Below are 24,022 nucleotides of genomic sequence, written 5' to 3'. Positions count from 1 at the left end.
TTGAACTCAGAAATCCGCCTGCCTCTGCCTCCCAAGTGCTGGGATTAAAGGCATGCGCCACCAATGCCTGGCCACATTCCTTACTCTTTAAGGAAAGAAGTTTCAGAAATTTATTTGAGTCTACTTTATAAACAGCAGTTATTCTCAATGCTCCAAAACAGAGACTACATTTTCATTTGGACCTGAAACAATCAAAACAGTTCCCTGAGAAGGCTTATAAAAACAATACCACATTAAACATTGGTGATTTGTTTTAAAAGCTGGTATGCAATTAAGAGGATTCCGCTGTTTCACCATGCTCCTGTGGCATCCAATTAAGTAATAACATGAGCGAGGAGCTCTTAATTATGGAGGAAAACTTCCACAAGCCAGTGACAGGTGTGCAGGGCTCAAGCTGCGATCAAAATAGTTGACTGCAGCATTAATTCCTCCCTTTTCTTTTTCCCAAAGACACTTTACTTTGCATGTAATTAGTTGAAATGTAAACCAGACCAAATGACTGCTGTATTTCAAGCTTTATTACCTTTTATCACGTTAACTTCCACCAATTGGGTTTTAAAGGATTAACACCAAAACAGATGGCTTAAACCCACTGTAAGTGAGCTTCAGTGATCAGAAATTATAATATTCAGACTAAATTTATACTCATCACTAAGATGTGCACCATCTTTCCCTATTTAGTGCCTACTGTAAACAGAAATTATCTTGCTCTTCATTTTCATGTACTTTGTAAATGACCTTAAAAATAAAACCATCTTCAAGGGGATGCCTTTTTTTTTCTAATTTGCCTACTTTTCCCCAAAAATTTAAGACAAAGTTTATGTCTCTTAAAGTAAATGTGAAAATAAAACCAAACACTGAACAATTCTCTTTTTTTTTGTTTTGTTTTGAGACAGGATTTCTCTGTGTAGCCCTGGTTGGCTGTCCTGGAACTCACTCTGTAGACCAGGCTGGCCTCGAACTCAGAAATCCACCTGTCTCTGCCTCCCAAGTGCTGGGATTAAAGGCGTGGGCCACCACCACCCAGCCTTTGTATTCTAAATTATAAGCAAATTATAGTAGCATTTGAGTCAAGAGCCAAATAAAATATATTCATCAAATAGAAATCAGAAAAAAATAATTTCCCCACAGTTTGATTACCCTAAATTCAAAATCTGACTTTTCAAAGGCTTTTACAGGTATTGATAAAACTATTCATGTTAAACCTAAATACACAACAAGAAGATAGTGATGCCACAAAAATGCCTATTGGTTCAAAAAGCCATTTTCAAGCATCTCCTTGACTGCCAAAGGAAAAAAGCTCCTGAAAAATCAGATGCCCAAATTTGGTTTTGGAAAAACTCTTGAGAAATATGTACATAGTTAACACGGAATGAGTCATTATGATAAGAAAAACTCAGGATTAGGCTTCAAGTACCAGTCTGTCACATTCCATTTAGGCAGTTATTGAGTAGCCACTTTATCAGAGGACTGACTGCTGATGATTAAAGGGAGACAAATTAACAATACAGCATCTCGAGCATTACCAATGGCAAGCGTCAGCACAGAAGCATGAAGAGAAACAGCAAACCTTACCTGGAAAAGAGAGCAATAGCTTTACTGAGGAAGTGAGGCCAAACAGAGAGAGGAACAGGAGCCATTTGAACAGAAACAAAGATGCCAGTAAGGATGTAGCAAGGGAAGAGTAAACAGTGAGTAGCAGGCACTGCAGATGACTTGGCAGGCTTGGGCTGAGGCGCAATCTTGGCAGCACTGGGGGCAAATGAAAACTGCTATCCAGACAGAGATGCTAAAGGCTGAGCTAAAGCAACAGCTGTGGGGATGGAGAAGGGCACCCATCTAAAAAATGCTGGGGTGATGATACCTGCCCAGCTTAGTTATGGAGGAACTCTTGGCCTGGGTGAGAAAGGCCTGTCTCACTGAGGTAAGAAACATGAAGAGAAGGTTTGGAGAATAAAACACCAAGTTTAGTTTTAAGATATCCTTGTGACTTTAAACCAGACATTTCATACTTCAAATCCATTTTCTCAGTTGACAAAATGGTTATTACATCTACGTCAAAGATTCTGGTGTGAATTAATTAAAATAATGGAAGGAAGAAGGTTATAAAATCATTGCCTGCTAGCAATGACTCAGGAAGACTGCTGATAGTATCCATTTTTCCTCCCCCACCCCACTCTCTGCCAAGATTTAACTGGGCACAAACAACTTTGCCAGAAACTATGTTCCCCAGTAGTATTTACAACTAGGTATGTCACAGTTCTAAATATAATGAATGAATGAAATGCCAGAAAAACTGAATATAACTTCTGGCTTATTAGGAGGAAGAGGTCCTAGAAATTGAACCCAGATCCTAATGGATGTTAACCACATATTCTAACAATGAGCTACACTATCAGCTCTCCACTCCCTTTCCTTAGAGAACTATATACACCCCTCTCTTTCTTTTTCCTTCCCAGAGACTAGAAGGTGCATGTGTTAATAAGCTGCCTGTGAAGATGCAAATAAAAGCAAAAGGAAAGAAAGATAGAGGTTCCCCTGGGTGATTTCAAGGAGCAGAACCTCTGACTACGTTGGCAATAGTCACCTTACTTCTGAGTGTTACATAAAAGATTAATTTCTACACTTTCTTAGCCACTAACTGTTTGGGTCTCTGTTTCAGCAGGTAATCTAAATTAGTGCTTATAAAATCTGCAAAGAGAGCTAGTAAGATGGCTCAGGAGGTAAAGATGCTTACTGAACAGGCCTGGTGAACTGAATTAGAGTCTTCAGAACCCAGGAAAAGATGGGACTAAAGAACTAACTCTGTAAAGTTGCCCTCTGCCCTCCAAGGCATACCATGGCATGCCTGCCCCCAACACACACACATCATGCACAGACATACATATATACACACATACATATTTACACAGAGAGAGAATTTAAATTTAAAATCTGTAAGAATATCCAACACATATTTCAGAGCCCTAAAAATCCACTAACTAATTCACAGTGCCGTCAAGATTAAGGAGGTGCATTCATGTAGCCAAGTATTCAAGATTCAGAAATATGGGGCTGGAGAGATGGCTCAGCAGTTAACTGTTCCCAGCACCCACTCCAGATGGCTCACAACCACCTACAACTACAGCTCCAGGGGATCACAAGACACCCTCTTCTGGCTTCCAAAAGCACCTGTGCATACATTTTTTTTTCTTTTTTAAGATTCAAAGCTCTGAGCTGGGCATGGTAATGCATGCCTTTAATTCAAGCATTTGGAAGGCAGACCTCTGTAAATTATAGGCCAGTCTGATCTATACAGAAAGTCCTGAGCCAGCCAGTTCTACAGAGTGAGGCCCTAACTCAAAATTAAAATAAAACAAACAAAAAACCCTATCTTTTAAAATATCTTGTGATAAACAGATTACTTAATGACAAACAAATCTGCAAACAGGAACAACAAAAACTGCTGACAGTCTTAGGTGAGGGATCACCTGAACACAACAAGCACAAACTAAAATAAGAGCTTAGAATTTTTCAAATATTTTGCACTATAGTCATATGCAAAAATAGGGCGGAACAAGCCCGCCGGGACAGCAAGTAGCTAGGCTCTGATATGACTGTATTCAGATGCCTAGAAGTTAAATCAGTACAATTGGCTTCTACTCAAGAATTAGGAAGATGGCTCTTCATGGAATTAGCCCTTGATCTGTTTGATTTTATTGAGCTGTTGTAATTAAAGACAATTTTTCTTGCCTAAAAGAAAGGGGGACTGGAAAGATGGCTCAGTGGTTAAGAGCACTGACTGCTCTTCCAGAGGTCCTGAGTTCAATTCCCATCAACCACATGCTAGTTCACAACCATCTGTAATGGGATCTGATGCCATCTTCTGGTGTGTCTGACAAGAGCTACAGTGTACTCATATACATAAAATAAAATTTTTTAAAAAGGGGGATATGATATATATTTGCAGGACAGAAGATACATAGGCTGAGGGGATAACACCTTGGGGCATTAGCTAACTTTGACATCACCAAAGGGAGCAAATAATTTCCAAAGGCAAAATTATGGTAAATAAAAGAAAACCTAGATTCTAATCTGAGGTTCTTCATTTTTAAACTGTATGTCCCCGAACATATTGATACTTGTCCAGATTTCTGTTCCTTATCTGTAGGATAAGAGCAGTAAAACAGTGATAATCTCTCCCAGCTCTATGAAATTCCAAAGTTTACAAAATTCTTCATAGGATTAGAAAGCTTCTAAGTGTAAGAATGGTAGCACATAGCTTTTAGCCCAATACTTGGAAGACAGGAGGCAGGAGGACTCCCACAAGTTTGAGGCTATCTTGGTCTATATGTGACTTCTAAGCCCGCCAGGGCCATAAAACAAATTATTTCAAAAAATTACCATAAACTAAAAGATAAAAGTTCTATTATTTTAATGCCAATTTAAAAAACAGGCTTGGAGGCTAGAGAAACAGTCCAATGGTTAAGAGCTCTTGCAGAGAGCCCAAGTTTGGTTCCCATCACACATGCCTGGATGCTCATAACTGCCTGTTAACTGAAGCTCCAAGGAGGGTCAGACGTCCTCTGGCTTCTGCAGAACCGCACTCCAGGCACACAACCCACATATGTATACAGCATAGTTAATAACAATAAACATGTTTTAAAAGAGAGAGCAAGCAAGATTCCAACTGAGCTGTGTTGGCCCATGCCTATAACCTCAGCACTTTTGGTAGGCTGAAGCAGACAACTGCTTTGAGTTAATCTCAAATATCAGTTATATCTCAAACACCAGGCTAGCCAGGCTATACAGTGCGACCCTATAGCCTTAAAAAGTATGTGGGGGAGGGAGGAGTGAAAGACAGGAAACACAAGACCTCACAGAATATATCATTACTTCTTTAATTTCTTCATTTAAAGTGCAATTAAGAAAAATACTAGAAAACTAATTTGCTAGTATCTTACTTTCTTTACAGAAAACAACTCTGACAAGGTAATCAAAGGAGTTCAATACAATTAAATTCACCCAGGTGTAAGGGGAAAAGTTTCCAGGGTTACAGATGCTTAAAGATAAACCCTCTAGTTTTTTATTTATTCTTCTCTCATATATTACATCCCAACCACAGTTTCCCCTCCCTCCTCTCCTCCTAGCCCCTACCCCTTCTCCTCCAGATGCACTGCTCCATTTCCCTTCAGAAAAGGGCAGGCCTCCCCGGGATAGTAATCAAACATGGCATGTCAAGTTGCAATAAGACTAGGCTCCTCCCCTCATATTAAGGCTGTACAAGGTAACCCAGTAGGAGGAAACAGTCCCTAGAGCAAGCAAGAGTCAGGAACAGCCCCCGTTCCCACTGTTAGGAGTCCCACAAGAAGGCCAAGCTACACAAGTATGCACATGCAGAGGACCTAAGTCAGTCCCACACAGGCTCCCTGATTGCCAGTTCAGTCTCTCTCTGTGAGTCCCTGTGAGCCCTGGTTAGTTGATCCTGTAGGTTTTCTTGTGGTATCTTTGTCCCTTCTGGCTCCTACATCCCTTTTTCACCCTTCATCAGGATTCTCCCAAGTGCCAGCCACCTAATGTTTGGCTTGGGTCTCTATATCTGCTCCCACCAGCTGCTGGATGAAACCTCTCCAATGATGATGATGCTAGACTCCATAAATCCTCTCTTATACGAAGATTTTAGACAGTTAACTTAAACTGGCTTAAATATTAAATGTCATTATAATTAGGGTTATTGTAATTCTCAAATAGAATCAAAGAGTGACCAAGAGTGTTTCAGGAGAAAGCAGAGGTTATAAAAATAAACTAGCAATTTTGGCTTTCTCCCTCTGATAATACCAGACTTAGCATCAACTCTCTTACTCATTCGTTCCTCCTAACGTTTACAGAAAATACTGTGCCAAATAAGAACCACGTTCTCCCTTCAACCCTCAACATTGTCTTCTCTAACCTTTGAACAGCTCTTAGAGTTGATCTTCCAGGAAGTTTGTGCGTTGGACTTAAAAAAAGAAAGGCACATAGGAAAGGATCTTTGTTGCTGTTTTTTGTTTTTTAGATTTAATTTTAGCTGGGTAATGCATGCCTTTAATCCACATGGGATACAGAGGCAGGTGGATCTCTGAGTTCCAGGACAGCCTCGGCTACAAAAAAAGCAGAAATCATTCTTAACCACTGAGCTAACTTACTGGCCTAGAAAAGGAAAAAAAAAATTAATATTTTTTTAAGTGTTTAAGTGTATTTTGCCTAAATATGTGTCACACCATTTGTGTGCCTGATGCCTGCAGAGGGCATCAGATTCTCTGAGTTGATGACCAGAGTTACAGGTACTCATGAATGCTGGGATTGAACCCAGGTCCTCTGAAAGAGCAGCATGTGCTCTTAACTGCTGAGCCATCTCTCTAGCCTGGCTCAAACTTTTTAAAAGCTAATTCTTTAGCCTTTAAATGAAAGAATACATTAGCCTAAGTGAAAATAACTGATTTTCCATATAAACAAATACTATGATGTATTTCTAAGAAAATAGATTTGAAGCTCTAACCAACAGCTGAAAAGCATGATGGGACAAAAAAAAAAAAAAAAAAAAAAAAAAGAGCATTTGGAGTCAGAAGTCCTGGAATTTAGGGTCCAGATTCTGCACTTAGGTTTTTGTATAATTACTTCATTTCACTTTTTCTTACTTAAAGAATGGATACAAAATAATAAGGTAGAAAATACTGCATGGGCCAGCAAGACGTCTCAGCAGGGCAAGGTATCTACCATTACCCCTGATGGACTGAGTTCAATCTCTACAACTCACATGAGGGAAGGAAAAGAGATTCCTGCAAGCTGTCTTCTGACCTCCACATACATTCCATGACACATAGATTCATTCACACACACACACACACAGGCACACAAAAATAAATAATAAAAAATTTAAGCTGGGGTTGGGGATTTAGCTCAGTGGTAGAGCGCTTGCCTAGCAAGCGCAAGGCCCTGGGTTCAGTCCTCAGCTCTGGAAAAAAAAAAAAAAAATTTAAGTATATTGCATTGTAAATATGGTGGCATAGGCCTGTATGCTTAGCACCTGGAAGGCAGAGATAGAAGGATTATGAGTTCTAGATCAGCCTGAACTACATAGCAACATCCTATCTCAGATAATGGAAGGTGAGGTGTGGAAGGGAGGAAGTATATTCCATATATAACATCTATCATGTAAGCTATTTATTTTCTAATTTTTTTTTTTCAAGGTAAGGTCTTGTGTAGTACCTGGCTAGCTGGTACTCACTATATAGCCCAAGCTGGTCTCTAATTCAGGTCAGTACTCCTGCCTCAACATCCCAAGCTTAGGCCATCACACCCACATTCATATAAATTGTTTCTTAGCCGGGCAGTGGTGGCGTACACCTTTAATCCCAGCACTTGGGAGGCAGAGGCAGGTGGATTTCTGAGTTCGAGGCCAGCCTGGTCTATAAAGTTGAGTTCCAGGACAGCCAGGTCTACACAGAGAAACCCTGTCTTGAAAAAACAAAAACAAAAACAACAAAAAAAAATGTTTCTTAGAAAAATATAATTGGGGCTGGAGAGATGACTCAGAGATTAAGAGCACTGGCTGCTCTTCCAAAGGTCCTGAGTTCAATTCCCAGCAACCACATGGTGGCTCACAACCATCTGTAATGGGATTTGATGCCCTCTTCTCATGTGTCTGAAGACAGTGACAGTGTACTCATATACATAAAATAAATAAATAAATCTAAAAAAAAAGAAAAATATAATTATAGTGGTTAAGTAGTAGGCTCTGAAGTCAGATTGCTACATACCTTCATTAACTGTAAGACTATGTAAACTACTTCCTTTCTCAGAAACTCAGGTTTCTATAAAATTTGAATAATAAGGATTAAGACAAATATTTTATTTGGCACAATGCCTGGCAGACAGCACAGTGTTAGCCAGCGTGATTATAATCATCCTTGGCTTGTTGCTGAATACAATAAATATAAAAATAAGAAAGAAAAAACTTGGCCCTGTTTGAAGAAACAAGTTAATAAAATGAAAATCTTTCTTTGGGGGAAGGGTGGTTTCTGTTGTTGTTTTGAGATAGGATCTTGTCTTACTCTGTACCCCAGGCTTGCCTAGACCTCAATACGTGGCCCAGACTGCCTTCACAGTGATTCTTCAGTCTCAACATAGCATAGTCCCAAATGTTATAACCATAGGTATAAGTAAAATTACATAACATAACAATTCATATAAAGAAAGAACTACATAAACACTGTTACACATGAAGTTATTACAACAAGTAACTCATGTTCATTCAGATGGGGCCTGGTAAAACTCACTTCCTTAATCACTAAACAGTGAGCATAAAGACAATGAGTAGAAGGAAGGTATCTAAAAGTGCTATCTCAGAAATCATATAAAATGTAAGCTTGTAAACTGCCCTGGAAGTCAACTGTTATTCCTAATACTCAATAGAGAAAGCAATAACCCACAACAGAATGCAGTCACATTTAATATAAAAAAAAAAAAATGACACTGCTGGAAAAGATATGCAACAAAGTCCAGAGCCAGGAGCCTCTTCATACAGGAACATCCTTAACCAATATATTAGAGCACTCAGATACATCAATAATTAAAGGCGATGAAAATCTGGGTTGATATCCCACTAAGGAAAAGTGTCATCTGCATTGCCAAAACACTGTAAACAGAATCAATTTTTAGGAAGCAACACCCTGGATATGACTGCATAAAATTAAGCTTTCTAATCTTTGAAAGCAGATGCCCCATTTGCCAACCACCTGCACCTCTTTTTATGTAAATATGCCAATGTCTCACCTGGGGACACCACTGGATTCATGTGTAATAACTGTTAGCTTCTGAACATAAGTCTAAAGGACTTAAAAGTGAGGTTTCAAATTGAGTGTCCTCATTTAGACACACTAGCTCCTAACTCATCCCTGTCTACAACCAACACTGCATACATTACCCAGTGTCTGATGTTTTTCTAAACAGGGAACCTCTTCCTCCCTGATTCCATGGATGAAGGTTATACCAGGATCCAAGTCCTACCTTACAAGTCCCCTTTGCCTAAGTGCCATGTACCCCACCCCACTCTGCTCCACTCCCTTTCATCACAGTTACATTCACACAGTACCTTCTCCACTCAGAACCTCATTCTGACTTCTTCAATGATTCCCAGGAACTACAATAATTTATCAAAATGTCTCCTTTACATAGTTCAAGTGAAATTTTTAATATTCCTCTTAGATAGCTGGTAGTGAATTTTCACTAAATACCTACTCAAAGTACAAGTTATAAAATAATTCTAAATTACCTGGCATTTTTCAACTTAAAAGGCATTTTCATACCTGTTACTTCATTTGATCAGTACAATCTGTAGAAATCAACTACTATTATCCCCATCCCAAGTGTCAGAGAGAGTCAGCTATCCCAAGAAACCTGAAGAAAGTATCAAAGCCAAAATTTCAACCACGTTCCTGTCATCACAAACCATTCCCCTTTCCACACACAGTCTCCTGACCAAGGAAGTAGATGGTGAACCAGATTCTAAATTCCCCTTAAACAAATTAACTAGCTACAGAAGCAAGCACCTAGAGAAAATGAACTCTTACTAGTTTAATGGTATCAACATACAAAGATAAGATAATAGCACTAGAGAACACACATTTCTTTTGTTGTTGTTGGTTTGGTTTGGTTTGGTTTGGGGTTTTTTTTGGTGTTTGGTTTGGTTTGGTTTCTCAAGACACAGTTTCTCTGTGTACCCCTGGCTGTCTTAGAAATCACTCTGTAGACCAGGCTGGCCTGGAACTCAACAGATCCACACACCTTTGCCTCTGGAATGCAGGAATCAATGGTATGTGGCACCACCGCCTGTTAAAGAAATCCATTTCTTAAAGCGAAAAATACCATAGCATCACTTGGAATAGTGAGTCAAGAAGGATGGAAGCCAACATTTACTGAACCCTTATGTTATACAAATAACACAGTTACCATATTATTACTGTAGAGTGAATTACTATCCTTACTTTGCAGATGAACAATATAAGGTTTATTCAAGCATTAATATTTTGTTTCCCAACAACAGATAAGAGACTTATCAAAAACTATCTAATAGAGGCTGGAGAGATGGAAAGAATATTTTTTTTGCCATTCTTCCAGATGACCCAGGTTCAGTTCCCACCACTCATACTAGATGGCTCAAAACTGCCTATAACTCAATTCCAGGAGATATGATACCCTCTTCTTGCCTCCCAGACACCTGCATACATATGATATGCATACAAACACTAATGGACATACACATATATGTAAAATTTTAAAATATAATAAAAACTGCTTACTAAGCAGAGTCAAGATGTTTAAAACAGATTTCCTAACTCAGAGTTTGAGGACTTTTTTTTTTTTTTTTTTTTTTTTTTTTTTTTTTTTTTTTTTTTTTTTTTTTTTTTTTTTTTTTTTTTGGTTTTTGGTTTTGCTGTTGTCGTTTAAGAATTCCTAAAAAGAGTCAGGCAGCAGTGGCACAAGCCTTTGATCCCAGCACTTGGAAGGCAGAGACAGGCGGATTTCTGAGTCGAGGCCAGCCTGGTCTACAGAGTGAGTTCCAGGACAGCCAGTGCTACACAGAGAAACCCTGTGTCAAAAAAAAGAAAAAAGAAAAGAAAAGAAGAAAAAAATCTATTAGAAACCTGAATATATCTTCAGGCATGTCATACCATAACTGAAAATCTAGCACGAACGTTAAATTTGGTAAATAGCCTGTCACCAATTATCTGGGATACCTTAGTTCAGTCACTTCTCTGACCTAAGTTTCTCTTCTCCTCCTTAAGGTTTTTGCATAGGTAAAATGAAAACAATACCTACTACCTCTCAGGATTCTCATTAAGATTTAGAGATAATATATGTGTAGGTAATATATGTGAACCACCCCAGGCAATGTCTAGCACATGGTAGCTATAATCCTCTCTTGCCCTCTGTGAATTTTCCCAGCCAAAGTACACAGCTGAAAATTTAAAGCACAATATTCTAAATACAAAAATAGATTGCTTGGGGTTATGGAAAATAAATATTTAGGTGATTTAAACTTTTAATTTCCATCAGATACACTGGCTTGGTATAGCGGGTGCTTAATTTTAATCAGATAATCAAAATCAACCTGCCTTGAATGGCTAAGCCAAACCTTTTTCCTCTTCAGAAGATCCTCTAGGTACCTAGTAACCACCTGCCAGCCCCAAAGTAAAGAAAATTGGCTCTGCTTTGCGCTAATTACCCAACCAGCCTGAACAATCTGGAATAAAGGGAATTGTCAGCTAGAATGTTAGTGAAATTATCCACAACAGGAGATCAGAGAATCCAAATACCACCAGGCAGTTATTTCCATGAGAATAAAATCACAATTTATGAGCCCTGCAAATTATACCATTATTAAAACAAACATCCCATTGAGGCTACAGCTATCAGATAAATGGCTTTATTGTCCCCATTGTTTCATCCACTGCCACAAAGAGGTGCAAACTGAATGAGCAGTTACCAGAAGCAGTAATTTCTAGGAAATTACAATGCAGACCTCCATCTTAAAGCTCCTTTGTGCTGGAGTGTACACGCTCCAGGGGGAAAGGTGAAATGAAGAAGCAACTGCTCTTCACCTGCCACCAAACTCAAAAATCCTACAGCCTGTCAGGGAGAATTTGCCAGTTTTCTCCGCTTTGTTTTCCCTCTCAGCAGGTCATGCACCAGGCTTACCCGGGAGGAAAAAGCTGAACCGAGCACTAGGAAACCTTTGCAATCCTCCAATCCAAATAAACGCAGAAGAGATAAGAAAATGGCCCTGGTTTCCTTTACTCACCACAACACAAAGTACCTCAAGCTAGAGCACTAAGAAAGTGCAAAAGTATTGACAAAGGCCCTTCCCATTATTAACAAAGAAAAACAAAATCCCTTTATGCTGTTAGCATCACATACATCAAACTGTATTTCCAGACTTAGATAAACCACCTGAGACATACTACTGAATTCTGTGCACATGTGCATCATGGAAGGGACAAGGCAAAGGTAACAACTCATTAAATGCACAGATACCAATTTTGGAAATGGAAGGAATGCATCTAGCATTTGCTATAATGGTAACCACAGCACACAGTAGTCCTACTTTTCAAAACCCTGAGGTAAAACAGATACATCCTTACTGAAAGGTAAGAATTTAAGACCCAGAAAAACAAACTCACTTACCCAAAATCACAGAGCTTCTGAATCTAAGATCTGAGGTTAAATAAACATTCTCTGATTTTAAAATTATAAACACTCTTCAAAACAGGGTTTCTGTGTGTGTAGTCCTGGCTGTCCTGGAACTCACTCTGTAGACCAGGCTGGCCTCGAATTCACAGAGATCAGGCTGCCTCTGCCTCTGGAGTGCTGGGCTTAAAGGTGAGTGCCACCACTGACTGGCCAAGAGTATTATTTCCTTTGGATTGAACTTGTGAATTTTTTATAAAGTTCACTTTCTAAAACAAATTTATAAAGTGAATGATGATCATAACCTCAGGCTTATAGATTTTATTATTTACTCAGACAGAATGGAAACAAACTCATGGTCTATCATGCTTCAAAAACACTAAAGCTGGTTCACAAGACAACATGAGCTCTGAGCAGAACACTAAAACCCTCAGTATCCTTTGGACCACCAAAGGAAAACATGAAATGGTGATCCTGGCTCCCGGGGCTTGAGAGTATCCTAGACGTTGAAGATCATGCCAGTTTTTAGTGTACACTCTCCCTAGTATTTCTCAATAGTGTTTGAGCAAGTGGTAGCATCCTCATTTTATAAATAAACTAAGACTGAGAGATAAAGTAGCTGTATGAATGTTCACTGGCATGACCTCAAGACCACTGTAGTATCAGAGAACACATCAGCAGCTGCTTGAGTTGGAGGCAGAACAGAGGGAAGGATTTTAAAGAGACACCAGGAAAGTTTTAGGAGATGGTAAATATACTCACTGTCACAACTGTGGTGGTAGTTTGCCATAGGCATAACCAGATGGCAAAACTTAGCAAACTACATAATTTATGTTATTTCTTGTATATCAGCTTTATCTTGGTGCAGCTATTTAAAGGGAAACACCACGTACAGACACACAACCATACCACATTTGCTTTTTTACTAACCACTGACCATCACCTTATAGTATCAACCTTTAAATTTTGTCTGACTACAAATATGCCAAGTCAATGAACTATTTCCTTAACCAATAGTTTCTAGTTTATATTAATAAAACATCATTGAAAGTTTTAAGTACTTATGAATAACAAGTATTTTTCTAAACAATAAGTTTTAGAATATATTTTCATATAAATGTAATGTTAATTATAAAATGTGATTTAGTAAAGGAATAAAAAATAAAGGCTTTTATATCACACAAACCTGGAAATGAATTCTACACTTGATTACTACTAGTAGATTTTGTCAAGTTTCTAAATTTGTGTCCAGTTCTGCATTTACGAAATCAAAGAAAGCAAAACACATGCCTATAATCCCAATACTCAGACAGCAACAGCGGATTTCTGAGTTTAAGCCAGCCTAATATACAAAGTGAATTCCAGGCCAGCCTTTCTTTAAAAAAAAAAAAAAAAAGTGCGAGTGGTAATAAGCAGGTTATTGGTCTTACACAGTTCTGGCTGGGTATGTAACCAGACACTACTAGCATTTATTTCTTACAAGTCTGGAAGAAATAAATTCCCTTGTTTGGGGAAGTCCAAAAACAAGGTCCCAGAAAATGCAGGGTCTGGTGAGGATTTGCTTCCTGTCTTCCAAAAGGCACTCTTCTCATTGCCCCCTCACACAGGAGAGAAGAGAGACAGGGGCATGACTTAGTATGTCTGCTTATAAGGGCACTAACACACCATGAGCATTCTACAATCAAGATCTAATTACATCCCAAAGGCCTCATTCCAAAATACCATCACACTGGGGATTAGAGCTTCGGTCTAAGAATTTGGAGGAACCAACAGTTAACAGAATTATCATGTACAAGAAATCATGCCATGTACCAAGCACTGAAGTAACCACTTTATTTCATTTAATCCTCATAACAGCTACATAATGTAAACAACACTATATCCTCATCTAATAAATAGAGAAAGTCATAAAAAGATTAAATCACTTTGAAGGTCACACATCAAGTAAATCCAACAACTGGGATTTAAACTCATTTGCAAAATTATTCTGATGAACAAACTTATATGATGTAAAATTTTATCAGTATCAGTATCAAATAATAGAATTTCTACTTTCCCACTCCATGCTAAGGAGCATGGACCCCAGTATTCAACCCCTGAGATACATTACAAACCCAGCATACAAACCTGCATCCCCCCCCCTTTTTTTTTAAGATAGGGTCTAGCCTGGGCTAGCCTCAAACTTATGGTCTATCCTCTTGCTTCAGCTTCCCAACTGCTGGAATTATAGGCATGAACTACCATTCCTAGTAACCTCTACAATTTAAACCAAGCTTTACTAAAAAGAAAAAAAGAAAAAAAAATCCAGTGTATTATTAAAAAGAAGTTGGCTGGGCAGTGGTGGTGCACGCCTTTAATCTACAGAGTGAGTTCCAGGACAGCCAGGGCTACACAGAGAAACCCTGTCTCAAAAAAACAAAACAAAAAAAAAAAAGAAAAAAAAAAAAAAGAGTAATCCTATGGTAAGGCAGTGGTGGCACATGCACTCAGGAGGAAGAAGCAGGGGGATCTTTTTGAGTTCAAAACCAGCCCAGTCTACAATTTGAGTTCAAAGACAGCTAGGGCTACATGGAAAAACCCTATCTCAAAAATGGGGAAAAGAAAGATTAATGGTATGTACTTTACCTAATTCATCCCTAGTTCCTAGTACTATTACTTGTTTTTCCTGTACAGATAAAAAAAAATGAAATTCTGGGATGTTAAACATTCAGTGGTGGTAGAGACAAAAGCTGTATAGCCTGGATGCAGGAAGGAGTTAGAACCCCACTTTCTCTGATTTCTAATATGAACTGAAGACTGGGGGCTGTCCAGGGACCCTCCAGATCTCTGCTCTGGACTGGGGCCTTCACAGATTGAGCAGCCTCTCCAGTGTGAAGGCCGCCACTGTCGGACTACCTGGAGAATACCGTGTAAGCTAATCTAAGAAGCCCACTTTTAGTATATACTCAGCTGGTTCTATTCCTCTAGAGACTCCTAGTACACCCCAATTTAAAAAAATAAATAAATCTGGTACCTGGCAGTGGTGGCCTTTAATCCCAGAAGTTGGGAGGCAGAGGCAGGTAGATCTCTGTGAGTTTGAGGCCACGGTTATCTACAGAGGAGTTACAGGACAGCCAGGGCTACACAGAGAAACCCTGTTTCTATAACCAAAAAAAAAAAAGAAGCAATGAAACCAACTGTGAAAATGCACAAAAATTAAAAAAATAAAAATAAAAAACTATTCAGTCTCATTGAAGGAATACAATGCTTCTGATGAAGCCACAATGATTTTTAATTTAATAAATCTCACATCTCAGTCTGTAGCTATACATCTTTTTTGATTCTGTGTGGTAAGACACAAATATGAAGAGTTTTTGCTATGTAACAGTACAAGAACTGACTCAAAAGCTCTAAAGCACCCATGCAATGGAGTTGCAAGCTGAACTGGCTGCTATTTTTATAAAACTCCATTTTCACTTGAACAAACAACTGTAGACAAACTGCAATTATTCAGACTTGGATGTTTGGCAGACACTTTTTCAAAAATGAACAATGTGAGACTGTCACTCAAGGAAAACAACTGTCAGTATTTGTTGCCCATGATAAAATCTGAGCCTTCAAGAGAAAATTAGAAAAGATTTATCTGAGGGAATCAGTAGCAAGATTAATAAATGTCACTTTTTGCTACATTATAAAGTAGAAAACCTCCACCTTTTAGAAGATCTGACTGACTCAGTGCCACAGACTGAATTCTGTAAGCCCCTCTAAAATTCATGTTGAAGCTTTATATCCCAATAAAATAGTAACTGGATTAGAAGTTGGAGCCTCAGAGGCAGGCAGATTTCTGAGTTCGAGGCCAGCCTGGTCTACAGAGTGAGTTCCAGGACAGCCAGGGTTACACAGAGAAACCCTGTCTTGAAAAACCAAAAAAAGAAAAAAAAAAAAAAAAAAAAAAAAAAAAAAAAAAAAAAAAAAAAGAAATTGGAGCCTCTGAGACAGTCAAGCTTAGATTATTTATAATAGGGTTTAGATGAGATTGAGGGTACACTAATGATGAAATTAGCACACTATTTTTTCCCTTTTTTGGCTTGGTTTGGTTTGGTTTGATTTTTTGTTGTTGTTTTTGTTTTTGTTTTTCGAAAAAGGGTTTCTTTGTGTAACCTTGGCTGTCCTGGAACTCGCTCTGTAGACCAGGCTGGCCTCAAATTCACAGAGATCTACCTGCCTCTGCCTCCCAAGTTCTGGGATTAAAGGCCCACACCACTACTGCCCAGCTGAAATTAGTTTCCTTATTAAAAAAAAGATACCAGAAGCCAGGCAGTGGTGGCACATGCCTTTAATCCCAGCACTTGGGAGGCAGAGGCACTCAGATTTTTGAGTTTGAGGCCAGTCTGGTCTACAGAGTGAGTTCCAGGACAGCCAAGGCTATACAGAGAAACCCTGTCTCGAAAAACAAACAAACAAAAAAAGATACCAGAGAGAAGGCCATGGTGTCACATACCTATAATCCCAGCACTTGAGAGGCAGAGAGGCAGTAAGATCATCAAGTTTGAAGCCAAACTAGGCTACATAAGGGCCCTGACTCAAAAAAATAAAAAAAAAAAAAACCTACAAGATGGATCAATAGATAAAGTTGCTTACTACCAAGCTGACAACCTGAGTTTGACTCTGGGTGCATACATAGTAGGAGAAAACCACCTCCCAAAAATTATCCTCTAACTTTCACAGTGAATTTACACACATACATACATTTAAGACAGACAGATGAAGGATCCCAATGAGGTCCAGGCTAGACAGGCTGTATACATAATCAAGACCTGTCTGGATCTCTGTGAGTAATAGGTCAGCTTGTTCTACATAGTGAGTTCCAGGACAGCAAGATAGAGAGAACTCTATCTCAAAAATAAACCAACAAATAAGTAAATAAATATTAAATAATTAAATTCTCCTATAGTCAGGCAATCATTATAACAGAGACATAGACTCGATGTTCTCTGGAAACAGAATAGGGCACTGTGTTCTTATGATAACCTTAACTGTTCTCAAAGATTTATTTTATTTTATTTTATTTTTATGAGTACACTGTAGCTGTCTTCAGACACACCAGAAGGCAGCATTGAATCCCATTATAGATGGTTATGAGCCACCATGTGATTGCTGAGAATTTAACTCAGAACCTCTGGAAGAGCAGTCAGTGCTCTTAATCACTGAGCCCTATTTCTGCCTTTTAATAAGTGTTGGTATTTTTCTTTTTATTTATTTCTTTTTATCTTCTGTGAATCAGCTTTGACTTCTTTTAGGGCTGGCTTTCTGGCTCACTGGACTGACTTCCTTGATTCTTGCCCATATGTTAATGGCTGTCAAATTCCTTTCTCCAGCTCAGAGCCCTTTCTCGAGCTTCAGACTTATCTCTGGCTCTCTCTCTACCAACTCCATTATAGCCACTGCAGTGTTCTCAGTTCAGTGTTTCCAAAACAACTCATATTGCTGTCTACTTCTGACCTCTGTCTCTGTATACTTCCTACCCAAAAAAGTTAAAATGCTTGATTCTTCTGGTGTGTCTGAGGACGGCTACAATGTATACATAAAATAAATAAATCTTTTTTTTTTTTTAAAAAAAGGCAGAAATAACAAAGATTTTGTCATCTATGTCAGCTATTTTCACAATTCTTGAGACGCCACATACCTGTAAAAGCAGAACTTTGGAGGCTAAAGCACAACACTTGGGAGGCAGAGGCAGGTGAATCTCTGAGTTCCAGGCCAGCCTAGTCTACATAGCTAGTTTCAGGACAACTAGGGCTACACAGAGAAACCCTGTCTCAAGAAAAACCAATAGATAAAAAGAATATTTTCTGTTATTGTATCACTTGATCCTAAGTTGATAGATAAATTAATGAATCTATCATTAATGAATATAGAGTACAAATTTCTTGGACAAACATTTCTTCATATTCAGGTTGCTAACTTTCTAGTATGTTCAACTAAGAATTTCCTATTTGTGGTACTCTATCTCTGTATTTCAGGTGAGAGATGGCCCCACACAATCAGGTAAAGGCCAACTTACCAGGCAGGCTGCCTATCTGCAAAACAGAAAATGTATAAAAAGGTAACTAGAAAAGTAGAGTGAGCCAAAAGTTGATCAACTAAATCAAAATTTACATGCCTATGATCAACTAAAGCAAAAGAGGATTTCAAGTTTGAGATCAGCCAGAACTACAAAGCAAGTTCATCTCAGCCTAAAAAAAAAAGTTCATGACAATCATGGAGAGATGTTGTCTCAAAAAAATAATAATAATAGTTTGCCAAAACATGACAAGAAGCTTCAAGCTAATGTAACAAAGAATTAGAATCTAGGGCATCTACAATTCCTGCCAATGACTCCCAAAGAGAACTTTTTAGAGCTCACAACACTACTTCTACAACCACCACTCCTCATTTTATTTCCAACTACTATTGATCTACATTTGAGTAATTTGATCATCCATAAAGACAAATTTGCTTCCTCTAGCTATCTAGACTACCCAGATTCTTTAGTATCTTCATACATGTATAATAGAAAAGTTTATGGGCACTGGGCTCAGTGTTTGAGTATATACTTAACCTTAAGGGAAGCTCTGATTTGAAGGGAGGGAAGGAACAGGAAATTAAGGTAAGGGGATAATACACATTAATTTTCCCTTTTTACTTTTTGTAACTTCCTATTTATACCAAATATATTTATCATTATAACTATAAAACAGATAACACTTTCTATAGTTAAAGAGCAAAAAGAAGGCAGAAAGGGAAAAATAGGAAAGGAAAGGTTGTTTCACATAAAATTCAGGAAAGTTATTACTTCTAAGAGAGAAGAAAGATTTAATCAGGCAGGAGACAGGGGTGTCGTTCTGTGGTTTGGGGCTTTGCCTGGCATGTTCAAGGTCCTAGATTTGATTTGGAAGGAGATAGGAAACAAGCCTGCCAAAGACAAAGACCTCTGATCCTATAACGTGAATTCAGGAAGCTAAGGCAGGAGGATCACTCTTCGGCTACAAAACAGGACAGCATATTTAAGTAACAAAAGTGCTAGAAATCTCCTTCTTATCAAGTGAGGTAGTGAGTGCACAAGTCTTCAACTTGCTATTCTTTACATTGTGGATCTGTGCTAAATATACCTTTATACATATGAACCACTTCATAATTTACAAAGAAGATATGACCAGGGTTTGGGAACCAGAATTCTAGGAAATAATCCAGATTCTACCATTAACATCTAACATTATATTTAAGGCTGTATCCCTTAAACAAAGCATTTTATTACTCTCAACAGCATAGTTTTTACTTGCTCAATCATGAAGCTAGCAGCTAACTTCTTTTTGACATTTAATGAACTGCTTAAAGTTCCTAAACTATAAACATACAAACTGTAGATTAACTGTGGCTTCGTAAGAATGTAACATAATAACTTCTTTATAAACAAAAGAATGGCATAATACTAAGAACACAGTAGCAGGGTAACATAGCTGCTCACCATTCTAGCTTCTGCCTATCTCCCTATGACAATAAAAACTAATATTGTTTTAATGTACACTATATAACACATTGTGCTAAATGCTTTCTTAAATTATTCTCCTTAATCACAAGACGACCTTAACAAGGTTCATTTTACTATCCTCACTTTATAGGTAAGTTCACTGTGCCCAAGGTCACACAACTAGTAGCAGTGGGTAAGCTTCAGAACCCACTCTTTACCCATCACATTCATTTTGCCTCACTTCTGAACTTAAAACGGCCGGTTCTTCTCATGACAGTGAAAGCCCCCTGACAACTGCTTGTTCATCTCCATCTCCCCTAGCTCCGAGCAGGCATTAAATAAATAGTGAACATACATTTTATATATACACAACGTATTTAAAACATGAACTCGTTTGTCTCCTTTGATGGCCTTTATGAAGTATGAATGTTTTGGCAATTTAACCACAGTATTAAATACACAAGTCTAGACTTTCCATGTATTCACAATGTTATGCAATCATTACCACTAAGTATAAAAAGGGTTCTATGACTTTACTGAAATCACTCCACTTTCAGATGTTGGAATTGGGATTTATAGTCAAAACCCTGGACTCCTAAACTCTTGGGTTCATTTTTCCCAGGCTACCAATCCCTCCACCTGTTCCCCACTCTTTACCGGCGTCTGCTTCACAACTGCCCAGGTAAACTATGACTATTGGAAAAATAAATCCACCCAAACAGTTCTCCCATGTGGTTTCTCTTCTTATTTTGAGGTTTCAAAAACTAGGGCTTTAACATGACCAGCCCATCTCCAGAGCATGCCTGCAAGTCCACAAAAGCAAGGTCTGGACCCCAGAGTAAAGTTACGAAGGGAAAGCCCTCATTGGTTAGATTACACTCTCAATGAATTACAGGTAACTGCTCAAGCTTGAGTTTGTTTGGGTTTATGGTTGGTTGATTGGTTGGTCAGTTTGGTTTGGTTAGAATATAGAAAGCATCCTTTAAGGGCTGGAGAGGTGGCTCAGTGGTTAAGAGCACAGTCTGCTCTTCCAGAGGTCCTGAATTCAATTCCCAGCAACCAAATGGTGACTCACAACCATCTGTAATGAGATCTGATGCCCTCTTCTGGTGCGTCTGAAGACAGTGACCGTGTACTCACATAAATAAAATAAATAAATCTTTAAAAAAAAAAAAGGTAACATTTCTAATTCCAAGGATAAGTCCACCCTCTAAATGTTCTAAATGGGTATTTTTATGTGTTCAACTACGAATACCAAGGAAAATGCTTTGTTTTCTAGCTGAACACTAAAATTTTAACAGAAAAAAATATTTTTAAATTTCCATTGATATCAGTTTTATCTTCTTTCCATTTCTCCTCTTTTTTCCCCTAGACCATGCTCTAATCAACAGCCACTTCAAGTTTAACATATCATAGTTAATGAAATTGAACCCAAAAACTTGTTTCCCAAATGATGTTCCCTCTCTTTACATTTCTCTGGGGCTTCTATCCCCAAGAATAAACTCATCTCCAACCTTTAAATCAAATTTCTGATGAATAGATGGAGTCATTCTCTTATGCAATGTGCCTACATCAACAGCATCCCCTTAACAATAAACTATGGTTATATATTATATTTCATTTATTTACACCTGACAGAATTCTGATCACCTGAATTTCTTTAGAAGAAAATTCAATCTATAGAAACAGCCCAATTATTTTAAATCCTATCATGTAATGTCAGAAGAATCAAATGAAAACTCCATCAGTACCAAACCATCTCACCAAGGAATGAATATTTATTACATTTCCATATTTCCTGTCTTCTCTCTGTTTACATAAAGTGATGGTGCCAAGACTCATCTCAAGATTATTAGCCTGCAATACAATGATGGGCCTAATTGCCTTGCAAACCAGGACACCAATAAATGGAGTCTTCAAGCAATCAATTTTATTGGGGGGAGGTGGGGCTTGCTAACCTCTTTCTGCATACATGCACCTCGCCTGCCTAGAAAATAAATTCAGTCTTCCTATTTTTCAGTCTCATTAATCAGTTCTCAAGCAAGAATGCATCCTTAACAACCTCAAGTTCATCAAAGTCCATTTAAATTCCAAATTCCAGGACTAGTTTCAGTGTGTAAGGGGGAGGGAGAAGGAGAGTGCAGAGACAGCTTCACCTTCTCCCACCTTTCCTTTGAGAGTGGCTCTCCCCTCTAGCCCCAACTTTCCCTTTCTGACACAGGAACTGCAATACTCACCATTCTCCTTCAATTCTACCTTAAATGGTTCTCTCATAACTTTACCCTTGGGGCTGCTATTTCCAGACAATTCCAATGTAAAACAAAAAGGTCAAATTGACAGCCTAAGATATCCTCTAGGAGAATCTTTAGTGTACCTTCTCTGTCCCCTGTGAAGACCCTTCTAATGGCCTTGTCATTACTGTCTCTCACCAAGGCAGCGGATGTAAATATTCTAACCCCTAAACCTCTGATGTGTCTTGGAGGGCATCTTAACCCCTCCTTTCCTAAATAAACCAACCCACTCCATCCGCTCTGCCACCTCACCACAGGTAATCAGCTCATCACAGACATTCCTTCTGCAAAACTGGCAGAGAGACATTTTCTTTATAATACCATCCCCTAACCTTGCCCGACACCTGCCAGAATTCTTTCAATTGAGTCCAGCTGAGTAGTTAAGACCCTCCACCTCCAACTTCCGCTCAGGGGAGCCACCTTCTCCCTCCAGAGACTCTAAACCCATCCTAAATCCTTTCCCACTGAGCCCTCATCCCCAATTTCAATCCCTGTCTTCCTATTTGGGGCCTCCTGTCAGCTTACCTCATCCATCTCCTGTAGTAGAAGTCTCATCACTGCCAGCCCAAATTCAAACCTCCAGCATCAGCCTACCTCAAGAAAACCCCAAACAAATTCTACCTCTTCTGTTCTTCCCAAGCCCCAAGCAATTGCCGTAAGTATTCACAAATTCCACCATCCCCAGAAGACAACAGCCCCATTTCAAGCTCGGGTCTCAACCCATGCCAAACCCCACACCCCCAGCTCCTACCATCTTCATCTTCCTTCCCCAGGTCCACCCCAAGTCCCACCTTCCAAAATTAGCACTCCCCAGAGTCCCATCTAACGTTTATATGCCACTGGCATTGAAATCATCTCCTTAGCCCCCACCCCGCTCTGATCCCAAGCTGTCAACTGCTTCAGGCCAACACCAAATCATCACCTTCATTCAGTCCCCTCCCCCATTAAGAGACATCCCACTCCAATCTCACCTTCCACCTCGCCCCAAGACAATCCCAAATTCCACCTCGATACCCCACACACCCCGTGCTCCTATCCTAGGTCTTATTATCCTTCCATATAAAAGTCCTACCCTCCCCTACCCCCTCCGCTACCCTCCCCTGACCTGCTGGTATCCCACCCTCACCCCACCCCCAGCCCGCGTACGGACAAGTCTCCCCCACCAGCCCGCCGTTCCATCGCCACCTCTGTCCCCTCCCCCCAGCCGGCGCGGGGGCCCTACAGCCCCCACCCTCGTTCTCCCCGGCGCCACCAGCCCTAGCTCCACGGGAGCGGGCCGGGGGGCGGGGGGAGGTCTCCTCACCGGCGAGCTGCTGCAGACGAAAACCGCGGCGGCGGCGGCGGCGGCAGCTGAAGCGGCGATGCCCTTGTCTTCTCCGGAGGCTACAGCGGCGACGCTCTCGCTCCCTCGTCTGTGTCCAGTAGGGTGGTGGATGGCGCGCAGGGACAGGAGCCTCCTCCTCCTTCTCCTCAGCTACTCGGATCTAAATCCTCTGCAGTAGCCGCGGAGAAACCCGACAGTGGGGGAAGGGGACGCTCGGCTGCAGGCAAGAGAGGAGGAGGCGGAGGGAGGGGGCGGGGGACCGCTGAGAAGGGCGGGGGAGGAGGAGTCCGCGAGCTGTCCCGACACGTCCCACAGCCTCAGAGCTCTTGGACTACAACTCCCGGCATGCTCTGCCGCGGCTCTGCGCGGCCTGGATCTCCCAACCCTGCGCCGGTCCTGGACCGCACCCTCTTGGGTCACAGACAATGGAATGAAGCCGACTCCCACGGGCTTTTGTAAACTCAAAGGCCTCTTGACAGGGAAGTTGGATATTTCCGCAGCCTCATCTCCATGAAACAAAACTCTCTACATCTCCAACCTACACGTGCACCCTCCTCCGCCCGAGGAACTACACGTCCCAGCATGCCGCACACAGCTTCCCATTCTCTCCTTCCGGACCCCTCTCAGACCCGGTACTACAGTTCCCAGGAGTGTGGTCCTTGCGAAATGCTGGGACGTGAAGTTCTCAGTCCTTCCTCCATGTTAAGAAAA

General features: G+C 39.9%; 1 protein-coding gene across 2 annotated transcripts in view; it reads right to left on the bottom strand.

Moving 5' to 3' along the window:
- The window catches only part of Fam168a (family with sequence similarity 168 member A), a 136,509-nt gene extending 112,905 nt beyond the window's left edge, over positions 1–23,604 (bottom strand). Inside the window, exon 1 of one of the 2 annotated variants that reach the window (XM_031387550.1) lies at positions 23,291–23,604. The gene's annotated coding sequence lies outside the window, so the exon portion shown is untranslated. The remainder of the gene's footprint in view (positions 1–23,290) is intronic. The other variant, XM_031387551.1, reaches the window with a different exon arrangement.
- Positions 23,605–24,022: the final 418 nt, after the last annotated feature.

Source organism: Mastomys coucha, unplaced genomic scaffold (assembly GCF_008632895.1).
Source record: "Mastomys coucha isolate ucsf_1 unplaced genomic scaffold, UCSF_Mcou_1 pScaffold21, whole genome shotgun sequence".
Taxonomy (NCBI): Eukaryota; Metazoa; Chordata; class Mammalia; order Rodentia; family Muridae; genus Mastomys; species Mastomys coucha.
The sequence above is the reverse complement of the archived record's forward strand: the minus strand, read 5'-3'. Positions and strand labels throughout refer to the sequence as shown.